The sequence below is a fragment of the Triticum dicoccoides genome, chromosome 6B, assembly GCF_002162155.2.
Source record: "Triticum dicoccoides isolate Atlit2015 ecotype Zavitan chromosome 6B, WEW_v2.0, whole genome shotgun sequence".
NCBI classification, from domain to species: domain Eukaryota; kingdom Viridiplantae; phylum Streptophyta; class Magnoliopsida; order Poales; family Poaceae; genus Triticum; species Triticum dicoccoides.
In genome coordinates this window covers 595973607-595998354 of record NC_041391.1, presented here as the reverse complement: position 1 = coordinate 595998354, position 24748 = coordinate 595973607, and positions in this window count along the sequence as shown.

The window sequence follows — 24748 nt, the reverse complement described above, 5'->3', positions numbered from 1 at the left end:
CGTCCGCAGGGCGAGGAGACGTGGCCATCGGGAGTGAGTTCATTGCTGACTCACTCAAGGACCCGTCCGAAGACGACACTCCCGGATGGGCCCTGGCTGGACTGTATACAAGTTCGGCATTATAAACAAAATTATGAAGTGAAAATAACGACTGAGTGTGGATACTTACGACCGCATGAGGGGCTTCTTCCTGGGCTGCCACTCTTCCTTGCTATCGGCGGCGGTGGCGCAGTAGTCCGGAAGGGATGCTTTTCCCTTCTTGGACGTCCCAGTCTCCCCCACCGGGGCGGCCTTCCTCTTCTTCCCTCCCCCGACACGGGGAGGTGGTGTTTCTCCTTGTTCCTCCCCGCCTCCGTGGGAGGAATCTGCCTCGTCGTCATCAGACGACAAGGGTATGACGGCCTTGCAACGGGAGCCTCTCCTGGCCCTCTGATTCACTGTCTCAGGCCCCCCATCCTTTCCGGACGGGGCGGCCTCCTCTTCTTCTTCTTCCCCTTCGAGGGAGGAGTGTGCCTCGTCATCTTCGGACGAGGCTTGCACAACCTTACTTCGGAGACCCTTTCGGGTCCCCAGGGCCTTCTTGTCGGCCTTCTTCTCCAGCCCCTTATAGGGCAACGGGACCAGCATCTTCGTCAGAAGATCATTGGCTGGGTTTTCCGGCAATGGAGCCGGACTATCGATCCACTCCGCTATCTCCACATACTCCTAAAACAAATATAGAGAATCACCTAGGAATTCCCCCATGAGTACATTGGGAAGAACCGGACCCGGTGGCGGCCTGAGAACTCACCTGGGTAGGTTGCCATGCGGCCTGGAGCCCATGGTCCTCGGTTATGAGAGGAGGTACCTCGGTGGCCTTGAACAACGCCTTCCATGCGTTCTTTTGCTTCATGCCATAGAGCCTCTGGAGCGTCTGGTGTTCGGCCGGGACGAATTCCCACAAATTGAATGTCCGCCTTTGGCACGGCAGTATCAGGCGAATGAGCATGACTTGGATCACGTTGACGAGCTAGATGTTCTTGTCCTTCATGCCCATGACGCGGGTGATGAGTCCGGTCAGCTCTGCCGATTCGCCCCATAACAGGCCCTTCTGTTCCCAGGAGCTGAGCCGCATAGGGGTCCCAGATCAGAACTCGGGGGCCGGCGCCCAGTCGGCATCGCGTGGCTCGGTGATGTAGAACCACCCCGATTGCCATCCCTTCACGGTTTCCGCAAAGGAGCCTTCGGGCCAGGTGTCATTAGGCATTTTGCCCACCATGGCTCCTCCGCACTCCACTTGCTGGCCGCTCACAATCTTCGGCTTCACCAGAAGGTTTGGAGCCACAAGCCGAAATGAGGCTTGATGCGGAGGAAAGCCTCACACATGACGATGAACGCCGAGATGTTGAGGACGAAGTTCGGAGCTAGATCATGAAAGTCTAGCCCGTAGTAGAACATGAGCCCGCGGACGAAGGGGTGGAGTGGAAACCCCAGTCCATGGACGAAGTGGGCAAGGAACACGACCCTCTCGTGGGGTACTGGAGTTGGAATGACCTACCCCGCGTCTGGTAGCCGGTGCGCTATGTCTGCGGCCAAGTATCCGGCCGCCCGGAGATTCACGATCTTCTTCTCCGTCGCGCTGGAAGCCACCCACTTGCCTCCTGCTCCGGACATGACTAACTGTGCGGAGAAGACCTGGACTAGGGCGCTGGAGCTTGAGGGGGCAAGAGTATGCGAGGGGAGGAAGAAGGCGTGGGTAAAAGCGAGGAACTCTTATCCCTTTATAGAGGCGACGAAAGCGGTGCGTGATGTAGGGCGGAACCCTAAGTGGTCGATCTTTCACGTTTGGAGGGATCCTACGGGAGAATCACGAAGAACATACGGAAGCACAACGGGGAAACACGGGGAAAACGAGAGGAAGAATCACTAAACCGACATAGAATCAATCACACGAGTGCTAGATCACCGACAACATAGAGTAACATATGATCCACAATCAACAAAGGTAAGGATACAAAGGAACCGTTCTTCTCCTTACGGAGGCCTTGATGGTCTTCCCTAGAAAGGGGTCTTGAATCCGCTTGGGGGATCTTCTCCGAAGAGGTCCTGAGCTCCAAGGAGAAGTAGCCAAGTGGATGAGCAAGGCTCTCACACAAAATATGAGCTAAACCTATGCTGCCCGTACCAGGAGGTGGGGGCGTCCTATTTATAGTCTTAGTGCAAATGGAAGTCAAAACAAAGGGGTACAAGGGCTCCAGCCCGCAGGTTCGGTCACTCAGGAGTCGGACGTCCGGAAGGCATCGGACGTCCGGAGGCTCGGACGGTCCGGTCATCCGGGCGCGCTCGGACGTCCGTTGTTTCAGCTCTGGTGTAGGCTCATCGGTCGTCCGTAGATGGTCGGACGTCCGGAGCTTCTGGAGGGGCCGGACGTCCGGAGGTTGTCGGTCTTCCGTAGTTTTGGCTCGGGTGTTGGTCGGCCGGTCGTCCGGAGTGTCTCGGACGTCCGTAGATTCGGTTCGGGTGGTCTGGTACCGGACGTCCGGAGGGTCCAGTCGTCCGTGTCCTGGGACTCGTCGGACGTCCGGACAGGATCGGACGTCCGATGCCTGTAGCTTCTGCCGCAGCTCTTCTTCTTGTCCATCATGCTTGGGGTCCTCGCCGTCTTGGCTCTTGCAAGTAGTTGATCCTTGGCTCACCTCCATGTACCTGATTACACATAGAGTCTCCGAATGAGGTAGTAGCCATGTCTCGTGAGTAGGAAGAGGGAGTTCGGATAGGAGCGAGTTCACCTTATCTTCGATAGCCTTAGCTCGGGCTCTTGTCATGGGTCCAAGTGGTGTTGAGGGAGATGTAGGCACGTCCATGGGGATGAGCGAGGGATGCTCCGCATCATATCCCCCCTCTTGGGAGAGATCCGACCTCGGATCAAAAGGTGCATCACCATGGAAAGGTGCGAGGTCCTTGACGTTGAAGATGTCGCTCACATTGTACTTGCCTCGTGGTAGGTCGATCTTGTAAGCATTGTCGTTGTAGCGTGCTAGAACCTTGAAAGTTCCATCAGCGCGAGGTAGAAGCTTGGACTTGCGTTCGTTGGGGAAGCGGTCTTTGCGAAGATGTAACCACACTAGATCACCAATGTTGAATACCATGGGTTGCTTGTTGATATTGAGCATGGTCGCTAGTCGTTGTACTTGGCGCTCGATGGTGTGCCTTGTATCTTCATACATCTTCTTGATGTAGCTTGCACGAGCACTTGTGTCGAGGTTGGTTCGCTCTTGTAGAGGAAGAGGTAGAATGTCCAATGGGGACAAAGGGTTGAAGCCGTAGACGACCTCGAAGGGGGACTTGCCGGTCGTGGAATGTCTTGCACGGTTGTAGGCGTACTCGGTGATGGGTAGACATGCCTCCCACTCCTTGATGTTCTTCTTGATCAACATGCGAAGTAGAGTGGAGAGTGTACGGTTCGTCACCTCCGTTTGGCCGTCGGTTTGAGGATGGTATGCCGAAGAGAACATTAGCTTGATTCCGAGCTTGGCACATAGGGTCTTCCAAAAGTAACTCAAGAACTTGACGTCACGATCCGAGACAATCGTCTTTGGAAATCCATGAAGTCGCAAGATTTCCCTACAAAAGAGATTGGCAATATGTGAAGCATCGTCTATCTTGTTGCAAGGAATGAAATGTGCCATTAGAAAATCTGTCCACAACAACAAAGACAGAATCCTTGCCATTTTGAGTTCTAGGCAAACCAAGTACAAAATCCATGCTAATGTCTTCCCAAGGTTGATAAGGAATAGGAAGTGGCATGTAAAGACCATGGGATTGAGCTTTTGACTTAGCTTTGCAACATGTAGAGCAACGGTTGGTGAAGCGTGAGACATCACGAAACATCTTGGGCCAAAAGTAGTTCTTGGAGAGCGTGGCGAAAGTCTTGTCGCGTCCAAAGTGTCCCATAAGTCCGCCTCCATGAACCTCTTGCAAAAGGAGCAAACGAAGAGAAGACTCGGGAATGCAAAGTTTGTTAGCTCTCATAAGATAATCATCCTTTATGTAGTATCGTTCCCAAGACGTGTCTGTCAAACACTTAGTGTAGGGAGTAGCAAAAGAAGGATCATGCTCATACAAGTCTTTTATATGCTCAAAACCAATAACATGTAACTCAAGTTTAGTGACAAGTATGCATATGCGTGAAAGTGCATCCGCAACAACATTTTCTTTACCCTTGATGTACTTGATCACATAAGGAAAAGATTCAATGAATTCACTCCATTTGGCATGACGCTTGTTCAATTTAGTTTGACCTTTTAAGTACTTAAGTGTTTCATGATCGGTATGAATGACAAATTCATGAGGTCTAAGATAATGTTCCCAAACATGTAGCACACGTACTAAAGCATATAATTCTTTGTCATAGATGGGATAATTAAGTTGAGCACCGGAGAGTTTTTCACTAAAATAAGCAATGGCTCGTTTTTCTTGCATTAAAACTCCGCCAATTCCGGTACCACTTGCATCACAATGAACCTCAAAAGTTTTGTCAAAGTTGGGTAAAGCAAGAATCGAAGCATGAGTAAGTAAAGACTTGAGCTCATCAAAAGCGGTGGATTGCAAAGATCCCCAAACAAAAGGAGCATTCTTCTTACTCAAAGCATGTAAAGGAGCGGCAGTTGTGCTATAGTTTTTCACAAAGCGGCGGTAAAATCCTGCAAGACCAAGAAAACTTCTCACTTGTTGCAAATTGGTTGGTTGGGGCCAAGTTTTAATCACTTGAATCTTAGTTTCATCAACATGGACACCCTTGGAAGAGACAACAAAACCCAAGAAGACCACTTTGTCAACGCCAAAAGTGCATTTTTTCAAGTTTGCATAAAGGCTTTCCTTTCGGAGGGTTTGCAGCACAGATTTAACATGATTAATGTGCTCTTTCATGGTTTTGCTAAACACAAGGATATCATCAAAGTAAACCACAACAAAGACTCCAATGTAAGGTCTAAGCACATGATGCATAAGACGCACGAAAGTTCCGGGTGCTTCCGACAAACCCATAGGCATCACTAACCACTCATATAAGCCAAATTTTGTTCTGAAAGCGGTTTTCCATTCATCACCTTCTTGAATGCCGATTTGATAATAGCCACTTTTAAGATCAATTTTGGAGAAAAAGTTGGCTCCGCTAAGTTCATCAAGCATATCATCTAAGCGAGGAATGGGATGCCTATAACGAACGGTATTGGCGTTTATGGGTATACAATCGGAACACAAGCGGAAACTTCCATCGGGTTTAGGCACAAGTATAACGGGAACGGCACATGGGCTTAAGCTTTCACGTACATGACCGTTGTCGATGAGTTGTTGTACTTGCCGTTGAATCTCCTTGGTTTCTTCGGGATTGACACGGTATGGAGCTTTGTTTGGAAGTGGCGCTCCGGGGATGAGGTCCATTCGATGCTCAATTCCTCGTAGTGGAGGTAGACCCGGAGGTAGCTCATCGAGGAAAACATCTTTGAATTCCTGCAAAAGAGATTGAAACACTAAAGGTAACTCGTGAGAGGTGTTAGTTGTTGGCTCTCCATCTTTGCACACAAGAACGAAGTGCATCACACTCGATGGATTCTCACACACTTCTCTTATCTCACTTTTGGTGGCAAATAGGATGAGGTTTTTCTCTCTAGGCGAAGAGGCGCTCAAATTTGGCTTGTGGCTCTCACTCACTTTTGGGTGGGTAACTTTCTCACTCTTCTCTCCATGATGGGTGGCTTGTTTGTCGGCTATCACTTGACTAGGAGACATAGGTCGTAGCACATACTCCTTCCCTTTCATGTTGAAGCTATAGTGATTGGTTCGCCCATTGTGGATTACACCACGGTCGAATTGCCATGGTCGACCAAGAAGGAGGTGGCAAACGGTCATTGGGACCACATCACACTCCAAAGTGTCTTCATAAGCACCTATTTTGAAAGAGACTTGGATCGTATGCTCGACTCGTATAGTGCCGGAGTCACTTAGCCATTGAACCTTGTAGGGGTGCGGGTGCTTCCTCTTGACCAATTGAAGCTTTGAACATAGTTCTTCACTTGCCAAGTTGTGGCAACTACCTCCATCGATGATGACCTTGACGGACCTTCCATTGATGCCGGCTTTTGTGTGGAAGATGTGGCATCGTTGGTCTTCTTCTTGTTGATGTTGAAGATTCAAGACCTTGGAGACAACAAGAGCGGGGCTCGAATCCTCATCACAAAAGACTTGATCATCTTCATCCTCGTTCACGCGCCGGTGCATGGCCACTTGCTCAAGGGCTTCCATCTCCTCTTCACTCATTGAGTCATATGTGCCGTCGTCGTTGAGGATCATGGTGCGCTTGTTCGTGCATTGGTAGGACTTGTGGCCTCGGCCGCCGCAAGTGAAACACTTGAAGGAGCTTGTTTTGACGGTCTCACCGGTTGGAGTAGATGATGAAGCACGCGGCTTGAAGTTGCTTGTCGTAGGAGGAAGGCGACTTGAACTTGCCAAAGTTTTCTTGTAACTTGACTTGTTGTCGTTGCTTTGAGAAGGTTTGGTTGATGTAGATGTTGAAGGAGTCGTTGAAGCTTGGATGTTGGAGAAACCGTAGGTCTTGGATGAGTACTTGGCGTACTTGAAGTCATCTTGCACTTGACATTCCGCCTTGGTTGCTTGATGTACGAGCTCAATGAGGTTGGAATAGGGTTGGAAGTCGGCAATCTTCTTGATGGGATGATTGAGTCCATTCAAGAAATGTGCCATTGTTTGCTCATCATCTTCCTTGACATTGGCTTGAATCATGGCTATCTCCATTTCCTTGTAGTATTCTTCAACACTCTTTGTTCCTTGCTTGAGGAGTTGTAGCTTCTTGAAGAGATCGCGGTTGTAGTAGGTTGGTACAAAGCGTGCCCGCATGACATCCTTCATTTGAGCCCAAGTGGTGATTTGTGGTTCACCTCTTGCTTCACGGCGTTCAAGGACTTGTTCCCACCATATGAGCACATAGTCTTGGAACTCAAGTGATGCCATAGCGATCTTCTTCTCTTCCTCAAAGTTGTGCAAACGAAAGATTTTGTCGACCTTCAATGCCCATGAGAGGTATTCTTCGGGATCATTGCTTCCATTGAACTTGGGCATTGTGAATTTGAGCTTGCCATAGCGTTGCTCTTCATTGTGTTGTTGGCGATGGTGATGATGACGCCCTTGACATGGAGGGTAATCATCCTCATGTTGCTCTTGGTGTGGAGGAAGTCCATTGTCAACTTGTTCTTGTTGAGCTTGAAGTTGAGGTGCTTGTGGAGCTTGACGTTGCACACGCGGTTGGTAGTTCCTCTCTTGGATTTCTTCTCGAAGAGCTTCCTCTTGATTACGGTGTTCGCGATTGCAGTTGGTGATGGCTCGACTTGACTCTTGAAGGGCACGTTGCGCCTCAAGAGCTTGCGCTTCTCGTTGTTGTTGTTGAAGACGTTGAGCCTCGGCGTCTTGTTCTTCTTGGTGTAGACGTGCTCGTTCTTCTTCTTGGCACCGTAGTCGTTGTCGTTCTTGAGCTTGAGCAAAAGCCACTTGGTTTGATTGAGGACGAGGGACTTGCTCATCGACTTGCTCTTGTGAATGCTTGTCATGTAGCGGGTTGCAAGGTGCATGACGGTCTTGATGCGCGGCTCGTCGAAGAATGGTCGAAGACGGTGTACTTGAGCCGGAGAAGGTGTCATCGGAGTGTCGACTCGAGCGGCTCCGTCTTGAGGAGGAAGAAGTGGAATGATGCCGGTTCCTCATCAAGGCGTGGATCTCGTCCATTCTTGCATCATTTTCTTGCTTGTGAGAGTCGAACTTGTCGTCGAAGTAGTCTCTTGTACGTTGCTCGGAGAGTCGCAAGTCGGTGGCGAGGTTGTCGATGTGGTCGCTCATAGCTTGTTGCTCTTGGTGTAACACCCTTTGAGCACCAAAGAGGTGGCTCTTTCTGACGAATGATGACATGTCGTCGCCGTTCTCGATGAGAGGTGGAGTGGTAGAAGAACTTGGCCTATCCATCATACCAAGAAAATTGTAAGTGGTAGAAGGAAAAGAACGTGTACCAAATGTACCTTGACCGAAGTTGAAGATGGATCAAGTCCACTCAAATGCGGACAATGAAATAGCACTGTTGGTACCAATTCTTGTCGGTTCTCACACCTACACACGTAAAAGCTTATGGTGGAGCTTGGTTAGGATGGTGGCACAAAATTTGATGCAATAGTAAGTGAGCTTCAATAATGTTGGAAAAGATTCACAAATTTGCAAATGCAACAAGTAGACCAAGCAAGTATGGGGTACACGGAAACACACACGCAAATGGATAAATGGGATTGTGCAATCCAAAATTGAGCCAAAATGTGGAGACCACGAAATGCTCTTGTTGCACAATACTAGAGAGACGCTAGCACGATTGCAAAATAGGCGGATACGCAAACTTGTGCACAACCTACTAAGCAAAAATGCAACAATCTCTATCCCAAGTATGCTATGTGTATGGTATTTCGGTGCAATGATCCAAGATGATCGGATATGACAATCTTAATGTTGTATGATGCTATGGTTCTTGCTTATAAGCTCTTTGCTTATCTTTCCTCTTTGCTTAAAAGCTTGGGTGGCTCTTTCGCTTTTGAGCTCTTTTCTTATGCAAAACTCCCGAACCAAGGTAGCAATTGCGTATGCGATGACAACTTTGTGACACACAAGTTGATCTCAAGATATGCACCACTATGGTATGATATGTATGCTATATGGAGTATGATCACTAATGTGCACAAGTCACGTTGCCAGCAATACTCAACGGCTAGTCTCGATGGGTAAGCTACGCAAAATGAGGCAATTTGGGTTATCAATGCAATTGCAAGTTATGACCAAGATGTCGTCGAAGTTACCGTCCTTGCGATGATGAGACCCTTGCGAAGATGAGCCGTGATGGTGATGACGTCAACCGTACCTAGATAGCCGAAACTCAAAAGGATACGGAATCCACAACTCAAAATCTCAAGGACCAAAATGTGTCAAAATCGTCATCGGAGGTGTCGTGGAAGATGTTTGTGTATGTGGGTTTGGAAGATGTGGTGGAATGTGGGAATGTGGAGGTGGTGGAACTATCGAACTTCAGCTTCGTCAGGGTTTCACGGACGTCCGTGATTTTACGGTCGTCCGGACTTCGTCGGACGTCCGCCTTTTCCGGTCATCCGGAGCCTGGGCGAAAATTGGGCTCGGGGAGAGGAACTGCGAGAACTCCGGGGAAGAAGGAAATGGTGAGGTCAAAATCGAGTGGTTTGGAGGATGGAAAAGGGTGGGGAGGGTGGGAAAAGCTAGATCCACACACAGCAACACAAATCCATGGACCACATCCAACAAAATCTCAACTCACAAACAAATCACAAAAAAAAAATTGGGGCTATTTTTGGTGGGGAATTTTTGGAATTAGGACGAAAACAACAAAATCAAGCTAGAAAACACGGGGTAGGGGCTCCAAAAACGTGATCAACGTGGCTCATGATACCAAGATGATGTAGGGCGGAACCCTAAGTGGTCGATCTTTCACGTTTGGAGGGATCCTACGGGAGAATCACGAAGAACATATGGAAGCACAACGGGGAAACACGGGGAAAACGAGAGGAAGAATCACTAAACTGACATAGAATCCATCAGATGAGTGCTAGATCACCGACAACATAGAGTAACATATGATCCACAATCAACAAAGGTAAGGATACAAAGGAACCGTTCTTCTCCTTACGGAGGCCTTGATGGTCTTCCCTAGAAAGGGGTCTTGAATCCGCTTGGGGGATCTTCTCCGAAGAGGTCCTGAGCTCCGAGGAGAAGTAGCCAAGTGGATGAGCAAGGCTCTCACACAAAATATGAGCTAAACCTGTGATGCCCGTACCAGGAGGTGGGGGCGTCCTATTTATAGTCTTAGTGCAAATGGAAGTCAAAACGAAGGGGTACAAGGGCTCCAGCCCGCAGGTTCAGTCACTCAGGAGTCGGACGTCCGGAAGGCGTCGGACGTCCGGAGGCTCTTCTTCTTGTCCGGTCGTCCGTGTCCTGGGACTCGTCGGATGTCCGGACAGGATCGGACGTCCGATGCCTGTAGCTTCTGCTGCAGCTCTTCTTCTTGTCCATCATGCTTGGGGTCCTCGCCATCTTGGCTCTTGCAAGTAGTTGATCCTTGGCTCACCTCCATGTACCTGATTACACATAGAGTCTCCAAATGAGGTAGTAGCCATGTCTCGTGAGTAGGAAGAGGGAGTTCGGAGAGGAGCGAGTTCACCTTATCTTCGATAGCCTTAGCTCGGGCTCTTGTCATGGGTCCAAGTGGTGTTGAGGGAGATGTAGGCACGTCCATGGGGATGAGCGAGGGATGCTCCGCATCAGTGCGCCTCCCCACTAGCCTGTTGAGAATCACTTACTTCCCAAGCGCCACGATTGATTGCACGGGGGGATTACTCATACCCGTATTGATGAGAATCCCGCGATAAGGGGACATGATCTCTGCTTTGACACGACGTGTCAAGGAAACCGCCTCGCAATACGCGTTGTGGCTAGTTGTGAAAAAACGGTTCGAATAATGACCTGGCCCTGATGGCATGTCATGTCATCTAAAAGTTGTCAGCTGGAGTATCATTCTCTCTACGGTGGTATGTGAAGATCATTTTGCAGATCCGGACACGGTCTACGTGTTCGATGGTAACCTTGGAGTATTCGGAGGAGGAACCCGCCTTGCAATGCCGAAGACAAGACTGCTCGCTGGACTCATCATCATTGAAGCCTGGTTCAGGGGCTACTAAGGGAGTCCTGGATAAGGGGGTATCCGGACAGCCAGACTATATGCATCGTCCGAACTATAGAAGCGTCAAGATACAAGACTCAAGACTTCGGCTCGTGTCCGGATGGGACTCTCCTTTGCGTGGAAGACAAGCTTGGTGATCCGGATATTATGTTTCCTTCCTTGTAAACCGACTCCATGTAATCCCTAGCTCTCCGGTGTCTATATAAACCGGAGAGCATGGTCCTTAGAAGGTCGGTCACAATTACAATCATACCATCATAGGCTAGCTCTTAGGGTTTAGCCCCTACGATCTCGTGGTAGATCTACTCTTGTATTCCACATATCTTCAATATTAATCAAGCAGGAAGTAGGGTTTTACCTCCATCGAGAGGGCCTGAACCTGGGTAAACATTGTGTCCCTTGCTTCCTGTTACCATCAGCCTAAGACGCACAAATCGGGACCCCCCACCCGAGATCCGCCGGTTTTGACACCGACACCCACCATATACCTTCCTCAAAACAGCCACCATACCTACCTATTATGGCATTTCCATAGCCATACCGAGATATATTGCCATGCAACTTTTCACCGTTCCGTTCATATGACACGCATTACTTTTGTCATATTTATTTTTGCTTGATCATGTAGTTGACATTGTATTTGTGGCAAGGCCACCTTCATAATTTTCATACATGTCGCTCTTGATTCATTGCATATCCTGGTACACCGCCGGAGGCATTCATATAGAGTCATATCTTGTTCTAGCTTTGAGTTGTAAATCCATAAAAGTGTGATGATCTTCATTATTAGAGCATTGTCCTAGTGAGGAAAGGATGATAAAGACTATGATTCCCCCACAAGTCGGGATGAGACTTCGGACTTTACAAAAAGAAAAAAAGAAAAAGAAAAAAAGGAGAAAGGCCAAAAAAAGGCCAAAGAAAGAAAAAAAAGGGAGAAAAAAAGAAAAAAAGAAAATGAGAGAAGGGACAATGCTACTACCTCCTTTTCCACAATTGTGCTTCAAAATAGCACCATGATCTTCATGATAGAGAGTCTCATATGTTGTCACTTTCATATACTAGTGGGAATTTTTCATTATAGAACTTGGCTTGTATATTCCAATGATGGGCTTCCTCAAAATGCCCTAGGTCTTCGTGAGCAAGCAAGTTGGATGCACACCCACTTAGTTTCTTTTGTTGAGCTTTCATATATTTATAGCTCTAGTGCGTCCGTTGCATGGCAATCCCTACTCACTCACATTGATATCTATTAATGAGCATCTCCATAGCCCGTTGATACGCCTAGTTGATGTGAGACTATCTTCTCCTTTTTGTATTCTCCACAACCACCATTCTATTCCACATATAGTGCTATGTCCATGGCTCACGCTCATGTATTGCGTGAAAGTTGAAAAAGTTTGAGATTATTAAAGTATGAAACAATTGTTTGGCTTGTCATCGGGGTTGTGCATGATTACTTTGTCTGATGAAGATAGAGCATAGCCAGACTGTATGATTTTGTAGGGATGAACTTTCTTTAAGCCATGTTATTTTGAGAAGACATGATTGCTTTGATTAGTATGCTTGAAGTGTTACTATTTCTTTTATCAATATGAACTTTTATTTTGAATCATTTGGATCTGAACATTCATGCCACAATAAAGAGAAATTACATTGAGAATCATGCTAGGTAGCATTCCACATCAAAAATTCTGTTTTTATCATTTACCTACTCGAGGACGAGCAGGAATTAAGCTTGGGGATGCTTGATACGTCTCCAACGTATCTATAATTTTTTATTGTTCCATGCTATTTTATTACTTGTTTTGAATGATTATGGGCTTTATTATACACTTTTATATTACTTTTGGGACTAACCTATTAACCGAAGGCCCAACCCATATTGTTGTTTTATTGCCTGTTTCAGTATTTCAAAGAAAAGGAATATCAAACGGAGTCCAAACGGAATGAAACCTTCGGCAAGGTGATTTTTTGGAAGATTATGATCCAGGAGACTTGGAGTTCACGTCAGAAGAGCCTCGAGGAGGCCACGAGATAGGAGGGCGCGCCCCCCTTACAGGGTGGCGCCCCCCTTACAGGGTGGCGCCCCCCTGTCGTGTGGGCCCCTCAAGCACCCCCCGACCGACTTCTTTCGCCTATATATTCCCTCGTACCCTAAAACCATCGAATATCAAGATAGATCAGGAGTTCCGTCGCCCCAAGCCTTTGTAGCCACCAAAAACCTCTCGGGAGCCCTTCCCGGCACCATGCTGGAGGGGGATCCATCACCGGTGGCCATCTTCATCATCCCGGTGCTCTCCATGACGAGGAGGGAGTAGTTCACCCTCGGGGCTGAGGGTATGTACCAGTAGCTATGTGTTTGATCTCTCTCTCTCTCTCATGTTCTCTCTCGTGTTCCCTCTATGGCACGATCTTGATGTATCCCGAGCTTTGCTATTGTAGTTGGATCTTATGATGTTTCTCCCCCTCTACTCTCTTGTGATGAATTGAGTTTTCCCTTTGAAGTTATCTTATCGGATTGAGTCTTTTATGAGAACGCTTGATGTATGTTTTGTAGTGCTTATCTGTGGTGACAATGGGATATCATGTGCCTCTTGATGTATGTTTTGGTGACCAACTTGCGGGTTCCGCCCATGAAACTATGCATAGGGGTTGGCACACGTTCTTGACTCTCCGGTAGAAACTTTGGGACACTCTTTGAAGTACTTTGTGTTGGTTGAATAGATGAATCTGAGATTGTGTGATGCATATCGTATAATCATGCCCACGGATACTTGAGGTGACAATGGAGTATCTAGGTGACATTAGGGTTTTGGTTGATTTGTGTCTCAAGGTGTTATTCTAGTACGAACTCTTTTATAGATCGATCCGAAAGAATAACTTTGAGGTGGTTTCGTACCCTACCTTAATCTCTTCGTTTATTCTCCGCTATTAGTGTCTTTGGAGTGACTCTTTGTTGCATGTTGAGGGATTGTTATATGATCTATCTATGTTATTATTGTTGAGAGAACTTGCACTAGTGAAAGTATGAACCCTAGTCCTTGTTTCCTATCATTGCAATACCGTTTACGCTCACTTTTATCGCTCGCTACCTTGCTGTTTTTATTATTTCAGATTACAAAAACCTTTATCTACTATCTATTTTGCACTTGTATCACCATCTCTTCGCCGAACTAGTGCACCTATACAATTTACCATTGTATTGGGTGTGTTGGGGACACAAGAGACTCTTTGTTATTTGGTTGCAGGTTGTTTGAGAGAGACCATCTTCATCCTACGCCTCCTACGGATTGATAAACCTTAGGTCAACCACTTGAGGGAAATTTGCTACTGTCCTACAAACCTGTGAACTTGCAGGCCCAACAACGTCTACAAGAAGAAGGTTGTGTAGTAGACATCAGGCCTCCTGGCGCGCCTTGGTGGGTGTTGCCCTCCTTGAGGCACCCCCAGGTGCAGCCTTGGCCCACTAGATGTCTTCTGGCCCAAAAAAATCCTCAAAAAGTTTCGCTGTGTTTGGACTCCATTTGATATTGATTTCATGCGATGTAAAAAAACATGTAGAAAACAACAACTGGCACTGGGCACTATGTCAATAGGTTAGTACCAAAAAATGATATAAAATGACTATAAAATGATTGTAAAACATACAACGATGATAATATAACACCATGGAACAATCAAAAATTATAGATATGTTAGAGATGTATCACCTATCTCAGATTTCATGGCCTCAAGCCATTTATTGGAATCTAGGCTCATCATAGCTTCTTCATAGTTCGTAGGTTCATCATGGTCTAGTAACATGACTTCTAGAACAGGATTATCGTACCACTCTGGTGTTGATCGTGTTATGGTTAACCTACGAGGTTTGGTAGTAACTTGATCTGAAGTTTCTCGATCTTCATCATTAGCTTCCTCTCTAGTTGATGTAGGCATCACGAGAACGGATTTCTCTGATGAGCTACTTTCCAAATTGAGAGAAGGTACAATTACTTCATCAAGTTCTACTTTCCTCCCACTCACTTCTTTCGAGAGAAACTCCTTCTCTAGAAAGGTTCCATTCTTGGCAACAAAGATCTTGCCTTTAGATCTGTGGTAGAAGGTGTACCCAATTTTTTCCTTAGGGTATCCTATGAAGATGCACTTCTCCGATTTGGGTTCGAGCTTATTAGGCTCAAGCCTTTTGACATAAGCATCACATCCCCAAACTTTAAGCAGCGACAGCTTAGGTTTATTGCCAAATCACAGTTCATACGGTGTCGTCTCAACGGATTTTGACGGTGCCCTGTTTAATGTGAATGCAGCTGTCTCTAATGCATAACCCCAAAACGATAGTCATAAATTGGTAAGAGACATCATAGATCGCACCATATCTAATAAAGTACGGTTTACGATGTTCGGACACACCATTAAGCTATGGTGTTCCACATGGCGTGAGTTGTGAAACAATTCCACATTGTTTAAATGAAGGCCAAACTCGTAACTCAAATATCTGCTTCTGCGATCAGATCATAGAAAGTTTATTTTCTTGTTACAATGATTCTCCACTTCACTCTGAAATTCTTTGAACTTTTCAAAAAAATCAGACTTGTGTTTCACTAAGTAGATATACCCATATCTACTCAAATCATCTATGAAGGTCCGAAAATAACGATACCTGCCACATGCCTCAACACTCATCGGACAACATACATCGGTATGTATTATTTCCAATAAGTCATTGGCTCGCTCCATTGTTCTAGAGAACGGAGTTTTAGTCATCTTGCCCATGAGGCATGGTCCGCAAGTATCAAATGATTCATAATCAAGTGATTCCAAAAGCCCATCTGCATGGAGTTTCTTCATGCGCTTTACACCAATATGACCTAAACGACAATGCCACAAGAATGTTGTGCTATCATTATCAACTATGCATCTTTTGGCATCAATATTATGAATATGTCTATCACTACGATCGAGACTTAGTGAACCATCCACATTGGGTGTATGACCATAGAAGGTTTTATTCATGTAAACACAACAACAATTATTCTCTGTCTTAATTGAATACTCGTATTGCAATAAACATGATCCTATCTTGTTCATGCTCAACGCAAACACCAAATAACATTTATTTAGGTTCAACTAATCTTGAAAGTATAGGGAGTGTGTATGATCAATCTTGGAACCACTTCCAACACACATAATCACTTCACCCTTAACTAGTCTCCATTTATTCTGCAACTCCTGTTTCGAGTTACTAATCCTAGCAACCGAAGAGGTATCAAATACCCAGGGACTACTACGAGCACTAGTAAGGTACACATCAATAACATGTATATCAAATATACCTTTGTTCACTTTTCTATCCTTCTTATCCGCCAAATATTTGGGGTAGTTCCGCTTCTAGTGACTAGTCCCTTTGCAGTAGAAGCACTCAGTTTCAGGCTTGGGTCCACCTTTGGGCTTCTTCCCGGGAGTGGCAACTTGTTTGCCATTCTTATTGAAGTTTCCTTTCTTTCCCTTACCCTTTTTCTTGAATCTAGTGTTTTTGTTAACCATCAACACTTGATGCTCTTTCTTGATGTCTACCTTCATCGATTTGAGTATCGCGAAGAGCTTGGGAATTCTATTTGTCATCCCTTGCATATTATAGTTCATCATGAAGTTCTAATAGCTTGGTGATAGTGACTACAGAACTCTATCAATCACTATCTTATCTGGAAGATTAACTCCCACTTGATTCAAGTGATTGTAGTACTCAAACATTCTAAGCACATGCTCACTGGTTGAGCAATTCTCCTCCATCTTGTAGGCAACGTACTTGTCAGAGGTCTCATACCTCTTGACATGGGCATGAGTCTGAAATACTAATTTCAGCTCTTGGAACATCTCATATGCTCCATGGCTTTCAAAACGTTTTTTGAAGTCCTGGTTCTAAGCCGTAAAGCATGGCGCACTAAACTATCAAGTAGTCATCATACCGAGCTTGTCAAATGTTCATAACGTATGCATCTACTCCTGCAATAGGTGTGTCACCTAGCAGTGCATCAAGGACATAATTCTTTTGTGCAACAATGAGGATAATCCTCAAATCACGGACCCAGTCTGCATCATTGCTACTATCATCTTTCAACTTAGTTTTCTCCATGAACATATCAAAAAATAGGGGAGCTATAAAGACGAGCAATTGATCTATGACATAATTTGCAAATACTATCAGGACTAAGTTCATGATAAATTAAGTTCAATTAATCAAATTACTTAAGAACTCCCACTTAGATAGACATCCCTCAAGTCATCTAAATGATACGTGATCCAAATCAACAAAACCATGTTCGATCATCACGTGAGATGGAGTAGTCATCAATGGTGAAAATTTCTATGTTGATCATATCTACTATGTATTCACGTTCGACCTTTTAGTCTCCAGTGTTCCGAGGCCATGTATTTACATGCTAGGCTCGTCAAGTATAACCCGAGTATTCCGCATGTGCATAACTGTCTTGCATCCATTGTATGTGGACGTAGAGCCTATCACACCCGATCATCATGTGGTGTCTCAGCACGAAGAACTTTCGCAGCGGTGCATACTCAGGGAGAACACTTTTATCTTGAAATTTAGTGAGAGATCATCTTATAATGCTACCGTCAATCAAAGAAAGATAAGACGCATAAAAGATAAACATCACATGCAATCAAAATATATGACATGATATGGCCATCATCATCTTGTGCTTTTGATCTCCATATCCAAAGCAACATCATGATCTCCATCATCACCAGCTTGACACCTTGATCTCCATCGTAGCGTCGTGGTCGCCTCGCCAACTATTGCTTCTACAACTATCGCTACCACTTAGTGATAAAGTAAAGCAACTACATGGCATTTGCATTTCATACAATAAAGCGACAACCATAAGGCTCCTGCCAGTTGCCGATAACTTTTACAAAACATGATCATCTCGTACAACAACGTATATCACATCATGTCTTGACCATATCACATCACAGCATGCCCTACAAAAACAAGTTAGACGTCCTCTACTTTGTTGTTGCAAGTTTTACGTGGCTACTACGGGCTTCTAGCAAGAACCGTTCTTACCTACTGCACAAAACCACAACGGTGATTTATCAAGTTTGTTGTTTTAACCTTCAACAAGGACCGGCCGCAGTCAAATTCAATTCAACTAAAGTTGGAGAAATGGACACCCGCCAATCACCTTTATGCAAAACTAGTTGCATGTCTGTCGGTGGAACCAGTCTCATGAACATGGTCATGTAAGGTTGGTCCGGGTCGCTTCATCCAACAATACCGCTGAATCAAAATAAGGCATTGGTGGTAATATGACGATCACCAGCCAAAACTCCTTATGTTCTACTCGTGCATATCATCTACGCATAAACCTGGCTCTGATGCCACTGTTGGGAAATGTAGCATGCAATTTCAAAAAATTCCTACGCTTCACGCAAGATCTATCTAGGAGAGGCATAGCAACGAGGGGGGAGAGTGTGTCTACGTACCCTCGTAGAGCATAAGTGGAAGCGTTTATCACGCGGTTGATGTAGTCGTACTCTTCGTGATCCGTTCACGATCCAACCGATTTAGTATCGAACGAACGGCACCTCCGAGTTTAGCACACATGTGGCTCGATGATATCTCCTCCTTCTTGATCCAGCAAGCGGGAGAAGAGAAGTAGATGGGATCACAACGAACACGACGGCATGGTGGTGATGGTGGTGGTGGATCACCAATAGCACTTTGCTGAGCGTCGCCGGTACGAGGCGGTGGAACTATGAAGTAATGGGAGAGAGAGAGACGGGCGCCCAGGGCTTGTTGTATCCTCTTGGGGAGCCCCCTCCCCTCTATATATATATAGGTGGAGGGGCGTGGCAAACAGCCCCTCTGTCAGTGTCAAAACCGGCAGATCTCGGGTAGGGGAGCCCAAGTTGTGCGTCTGAGGATCAATGGTAACTATGGAGAAGGGACACAATGTTTACCCAGGTTCGGGCCCTCTTAATGGAGGTAAAACCCTACTACTGCTTGATTATATTTGAGGGTATAGGGGTTACAAGAGTTGATCTACCTCGAGATCGATTCGGCTAACCCTAGATAGCTAGCCTAGCAATGTTGTGGTCCTGCCTCCGATCTACCCTCCAGTTTATATAGACATCGGGGGGGCTTAGGGTTGTACAAAGTCGGTTTTATAGAAAGGAATAACATATTCGGACACCTATACCTTCCATCCACGCATACGGGAGTCCCCACCGGACACGAGAGGTGATCTTATTTCTTGTATCTTGATGGCCCATCAGCCCGGCCCACATTAATAGACCGGACGCCCGAGGACCCCCTAGTCCAGGACTCCCACAGTAGCCCTTGAATCAGTCTTTAATGATGATGTATTCGGCATTCAGGTTGTCTTCGGCATTGTAAGGCAGGTTCCTTAAAGAATACACATCAGCTCTCCTCTGTAAAAGAATTGTATCCGGCTTTTCATAATAAACACAACCCTTAGCCACGAAGGCAGGACATATAAAAAATAGGAATAGTGTCTTTTACTGACAACTTTTTTCAACGAAGTGTCGGACTTGACCCTTCGGCATTTTGAACCGTTTTCACACCCCGTGTTCCGTGTTTCGAGGTCACACCTCATTGGCACGTCCTGTCAAAACATAGATCGTGCCCACTTAATATGGGATTGCATATCAATGATATTTGGGTAATCCAACTGTTTGCGGTGCACGCCTTCATTGGGAATAGGCGAGATTCAAGGCTCGAGTGGGGGGCGGTTGGTATTTTTACTGCCTATAACAGGGCAATGGACCCCCACTTTTCTCCCCACGCCTTCACATCTCCTCAGCCTTCCAATCTCCCAAGCTCTCTACGCCCGCAAAGTCTCCATCTTTCTCACCACCACCACCACCACCTACTCCGACCATGGCCGAAGCTGGCTCCAAAGGCAAGTGGGAGGCCTCCTCCGTGATGGAGAAGGAGATAACAGATCTCTAGAGTACGGGGTACCTCGCCGCTGATATCAAGCACCGGCTTCCCCCTGAAGGTCAAGTCATTCCCACTCCAGAGCCCGGCGAATGGGTCGTCTTCCTTCCCCACTTCCTTAGAGGGTTAGGTTTTCCAATCCACCCGTTCGTTCATGGACTCATGTACTACTATCGGCTAGATTTCCACGATCTAGCCCCGAACTCATTCCTCCACATATCGGCATTCATAGTCGTGTGTGAGGCTCTCCTCCGTGTCCTCCCACACTTCGGCCTATGGCTCAAGGTCTTCGACGTGAAGCCGAAGGTAGTTCACGGGCAACACACGGACTGCGGCGGAGCTATGATTAGCAAGCTACCGAACACCACTTGGCCAAAGGGGGCCTTCGTGGAGACCGTGAAGATCTAGCAACAGGAGTGGTTCTATATCACCGAGTCACGCCGCACTAATTGGGATGCCATTCTGGAGTTCATATCCAGACCCCCTGAGGGAGTCCTGAATTAGGCGGTGTCCGGATAGCCGGACTAAGGCCTTTGGCCGGACTCCCGGACTATGAAGATACAAGATTGAAGACTCCGTCCCGTGTCCGGATGGGACTTTCCTTGGCGTGGAAGGCAAGCTTGGCGATACGATATGAAGATCTCCTCCCATTGTAACCGACTCTGTGTAACCCTAGCCCTCTCCGGTGTCTATATAAACCGGAGAGTTTTAGTCCGTAGGACGAACAACAATCATACCATAGGCTAGCTTCTAGGGTTTAGCCACTCCGATCTCGTGGTAGATCTACTCTTGTACTACCCATATCAGCAATATTAATCAAGCAGGAGTAGGGTTTTACCTCCATCGAGAGGGCCCGAACCTGGGTAAAAACATCGTGTCCCTTGTCTCCTATTACCATCCGCCTAGACGCACAGTTCGGGACCCCCTACCCGAGATCTGCCGGTTTTGACACCGACATTGGTGCTTTCATTGAGAGTTCCGCTGTGTCGTCACCATCAGGAAGGATGCCGCATCCCGTCTTTAAAGACGGCGTCGTTGCTAAAGGAGCTTTGGCTGTCGGCCAAACTCTCCGGCTAGGCAGGTTTTTGATGACTGCCTATCCGGCCGTCGCGCCGACGATGACCTCTCGGGCCATCGAAAGCAACCTTCACATCAGCTCGGAGCTTGCCGAGCAGTTAGATCCGATGGAGCTCTTCTCCCTGAACAAGCTCTTGGATCGCATCGCGGCCCTGGGGTCGCTACTGATTACGACCAGATTGGGCTCAAACTCGATCAGAGAGAGATTGACTCTCCCCAGATCACCCATCACGTCGAAGTGGTGGAAGAACAATGCGGCGAGTCGTCGCCCGCCCTAAGGACCAGATGCGTCCGGATTCCCGATCCCTCCAAGCCGGATACCCGTAGAGGGGAAGAGGTCGCCCAAACCCTGAACCTAAAGTCAGGCAGCAGGCCTAATTCACTGAATAATATCCGAGAAAGCAAGCTTCCGAATTCGGATACCGCTCGGCCCCTGAATCTTACATCGGGCAGGATTCCGGATTTAATTCCACCCGCCCACCCAACTATACGGGATTTATCCCTAATACGGCAAGAGTCCGGAGAAACAGTACACCACTACTGGGCCAGATTCCTCCTGGTTATGAACAGGATAAAGGACTACCATGAGCAAGAAGCAATTTCACACTTCTGTAACAACTGCACGGACATCGGAATCCTCAACGCCATAAGTCGCCGCGAAATTACACGATTCGTCGACTTGACATCCATAGTACAAAAGTACTATGCGACTGAAAGCATTCGGAAAACCGAAGATAAATTCTGGGACAATCCGGCCCCGAATATAACACGAGTCCGAAACAAAAAGGCGCATTATCGCCAGGCATCTGAGCCAAACATCAAAAAACAAAAACCCTCTACAGGGTACGGGACCGTACTGGAAGGATGGCTCAATGGACCCTGTAAAATTCATAATTCAGGGAAAGCCACACCAATGCACAGCCTCAGAGCATGTTGGATACTACGACAGGTGGCCAAAAGTGGCAAGGAGCTTTTAACTCCAGCACTCGAAGAATACCTCCCCAGTACAGTGTCGACAGTCTTCAAGACCTTCACATCAAACAATGCAAGGAAACGAACGCTCCGCAACCTTGCCGAACTCTACCAAGTAGCAATAATAAACCCATGGAGTGACACGGCTATCACCTTTAATGCTAGTGACGAACCTAAATTCCGGACAGCCCGAGCACCAGCCGCATTGGTCCTTAGTCCGATAGTGGACGGCTTCCGACTTACAAAGGTACTCATGGATGGCGGCAGCGGACTCAACCTCATCTACGAGGAAACCCTGCGAAAAATGGAAATTGACTGGAGCCGCATTGAGCGAAGCAACACAACTTTTAGGGGAATAATCCCAAGCCGGGAAGCGTGTTATTCAGGAAAAATCACACTGGATGTGGTGTTCGACACGCCGGACAATTACAGATCCGATGAGGTCACATTTCAAGTGGCCCCGTTCAGCAGCGGATACCACGCTCTGCTAGGGCGAGAAGCATTTACAATTTTCCAAGCCATACCCCATTACGGGTACATGAAGCTCAAAATGCCCGGACCCAACGGAATCATCACTCTCGCAAGTGATCCGGACATAGCGCTCCGCGCTGAAAACAAGACAGCCGCACTGGCCCTGAAGGCATTATCTGAGGCCCTAGCGGCCGAGGAATTAATGGTGTTGCGCTCTACGGTGGACAGGGACGATGTGATACTAGACAAGAGATCCAAGTCCACCTCTTTTAAACCAGCGGACGAAATAGTCAAATTCCAAGTCCATCCAATGGACCCTACAAAAACGGCCTCCATCGGGGCATAATTAAAACCCGATGTAGACGCCACACTTGGAGACTTCCTGCGAGAAAATTGGGACATTTTCGCCTGGCACCCCTCGGATATGCCAGGAATCCCACGCAGGCTGGCCGAGCACAGCCTGAACATCCTAAAAGGGTTTAAACCCGTCAAGCAGACCCTACGGCGTTTTTCTGAACCCAAGAGAGAAGCCATGGGAGAGGAGCTAGTAAAACTGCTGGAAGCCGGATTCATCAGAGACATAAAACATCCGGACTGGCTAGCAAACCTGGTGATGGTACCAAATAAGGACAAATCTTGGCGCCTATGTGTCGATTTCAAAGACCTAAATAAGGCCTGTCCAAAGGACCCTTTCCCACTCCCCCCGAATTGATCAAAACATCGACGCCACCGCAGGACACGACTCATTGTGTTCCCTCGATGCATACTCTAGCTACCATCAAATCAAGATGGCAGAGTCAGACCAAGCCGCAACGGCATTCATCACCCCATACGGCCCATTCTGCTTCAACACGATGCCCTTCGGGCTCAAAAACGCCGGTGCAACATATCAGCGCATGATTCAGACATGTCTGGCCAACCAGATCGGCAAAACAGTTGAAGCATACGTAGATGACGTGGTCGTCAAAACAAAACACGTCGATACTCTAGTAGACGACTTGAGGCTCACGTTCGACAATCTCCGAACATATGACATTAAGCTCAACCCGGAAAAATGCATTTTCAGCGTACCAGCCGGAAATCTCTTGGGCTTCATCGTATCCGATAGAGGAACTGAAGCAAACCCAGCCAAGATCCGAGCTTTGTCACAATTGGATACCCCAAAGGACCTCAAACAAATACAAAAACTGACAGGATGCATGGCGGCTCTAAGCCGCTTTATCTCCCACTTAGGAGAAAAGGCATTACCCCTCTATCGCCTCCTGCGGCGCACCGACCACTTCGAGTGGACGGATGCCGCCACGGCCGGACTTGAACAAATAAAAGCCATACTGGCAACAAATCCGGTCCTGGCCGCGCCCAACACGAGTGAACCAATGCTATTATACATCGCGGCAACCCATCAAGTTGTAAGTGCGGTGCTCGTCGTCAAACGAGAAGCGGACGGACACAAGTTCCCCCTCCAAAAACCAGTGTACTACGTGTCCACTATACTAACTCCATGCAAGTCACGGTACCCGCATTATCAAAAGATAGCATACGCGGTGTTCATGGCATCCCGGAAGCTATGACACTACTTTCAAGAGTGCTCCAAAACAGTGGCATCCGAAGTACCCCTTAATGATATTATAAACAACCGTGATGCAACGGGCCGGATTGCCAAATGGGCCATCGAGCTCCTCCCGTTCGACATAACCTACAAGCCAAGGCGGGCTATTAAGTCGCAGGTTTTGGCCGACTTCATCGCCGAATGGACTGAAGCCGAACTCCCTAAAGAGTACGGCGTATACTCCAACTGGATCATGCACTTCGACGGCTCCAAAATGTTGGCTGGCCTGGGGGCTGGCGTTGCTCTGACGTCCCCAACCGGAGACACAGTCCAATACGTACTTCAGATAATGTACACGGACTCCAACAACGTAGCCGAATACGAGGCCCTTTTACATGGCCTCCGGATGACAGTCTCCATGGGCATTCAGCGCCTAGAGGTCCGCGGGGATTCAAATCTCGCAATATCCCAAATAAATGGAGACTTTGACACCAAGGATCCGAAAATGGCAGCTTACCGCAACGCCATCTTAAAGATGTCAGCTCGGTTTGAGGGGCTCGAATTTCATCACATAGCCCGGGAAAATAACCAAGCAGCAGACGTGCTGGCATGCATTGGCGCCAAGCGCGAGGCCGTCCCTCCTAACATTTTCCTAGAAAGGCTGTTCAAGCCATCTATATCATGGGAAGGAGAATCCGGAAACAATAGCCCGGACGCAACTACACTGCCCCTCACCGAACATTCTGACACAGTTGGGGGCTCCGCCAATGAAACAACACCGTCAGCCCACGCAATAATGGCAGTCATTGCCCCTTGGACAGAACCATTCCTAGCCTACCTAACTAGGCAGGAACTTCCCGAGGACCAAAACGAGGCCCGCTGCATAGTGCGGCGATCTAAAGCCTACAAA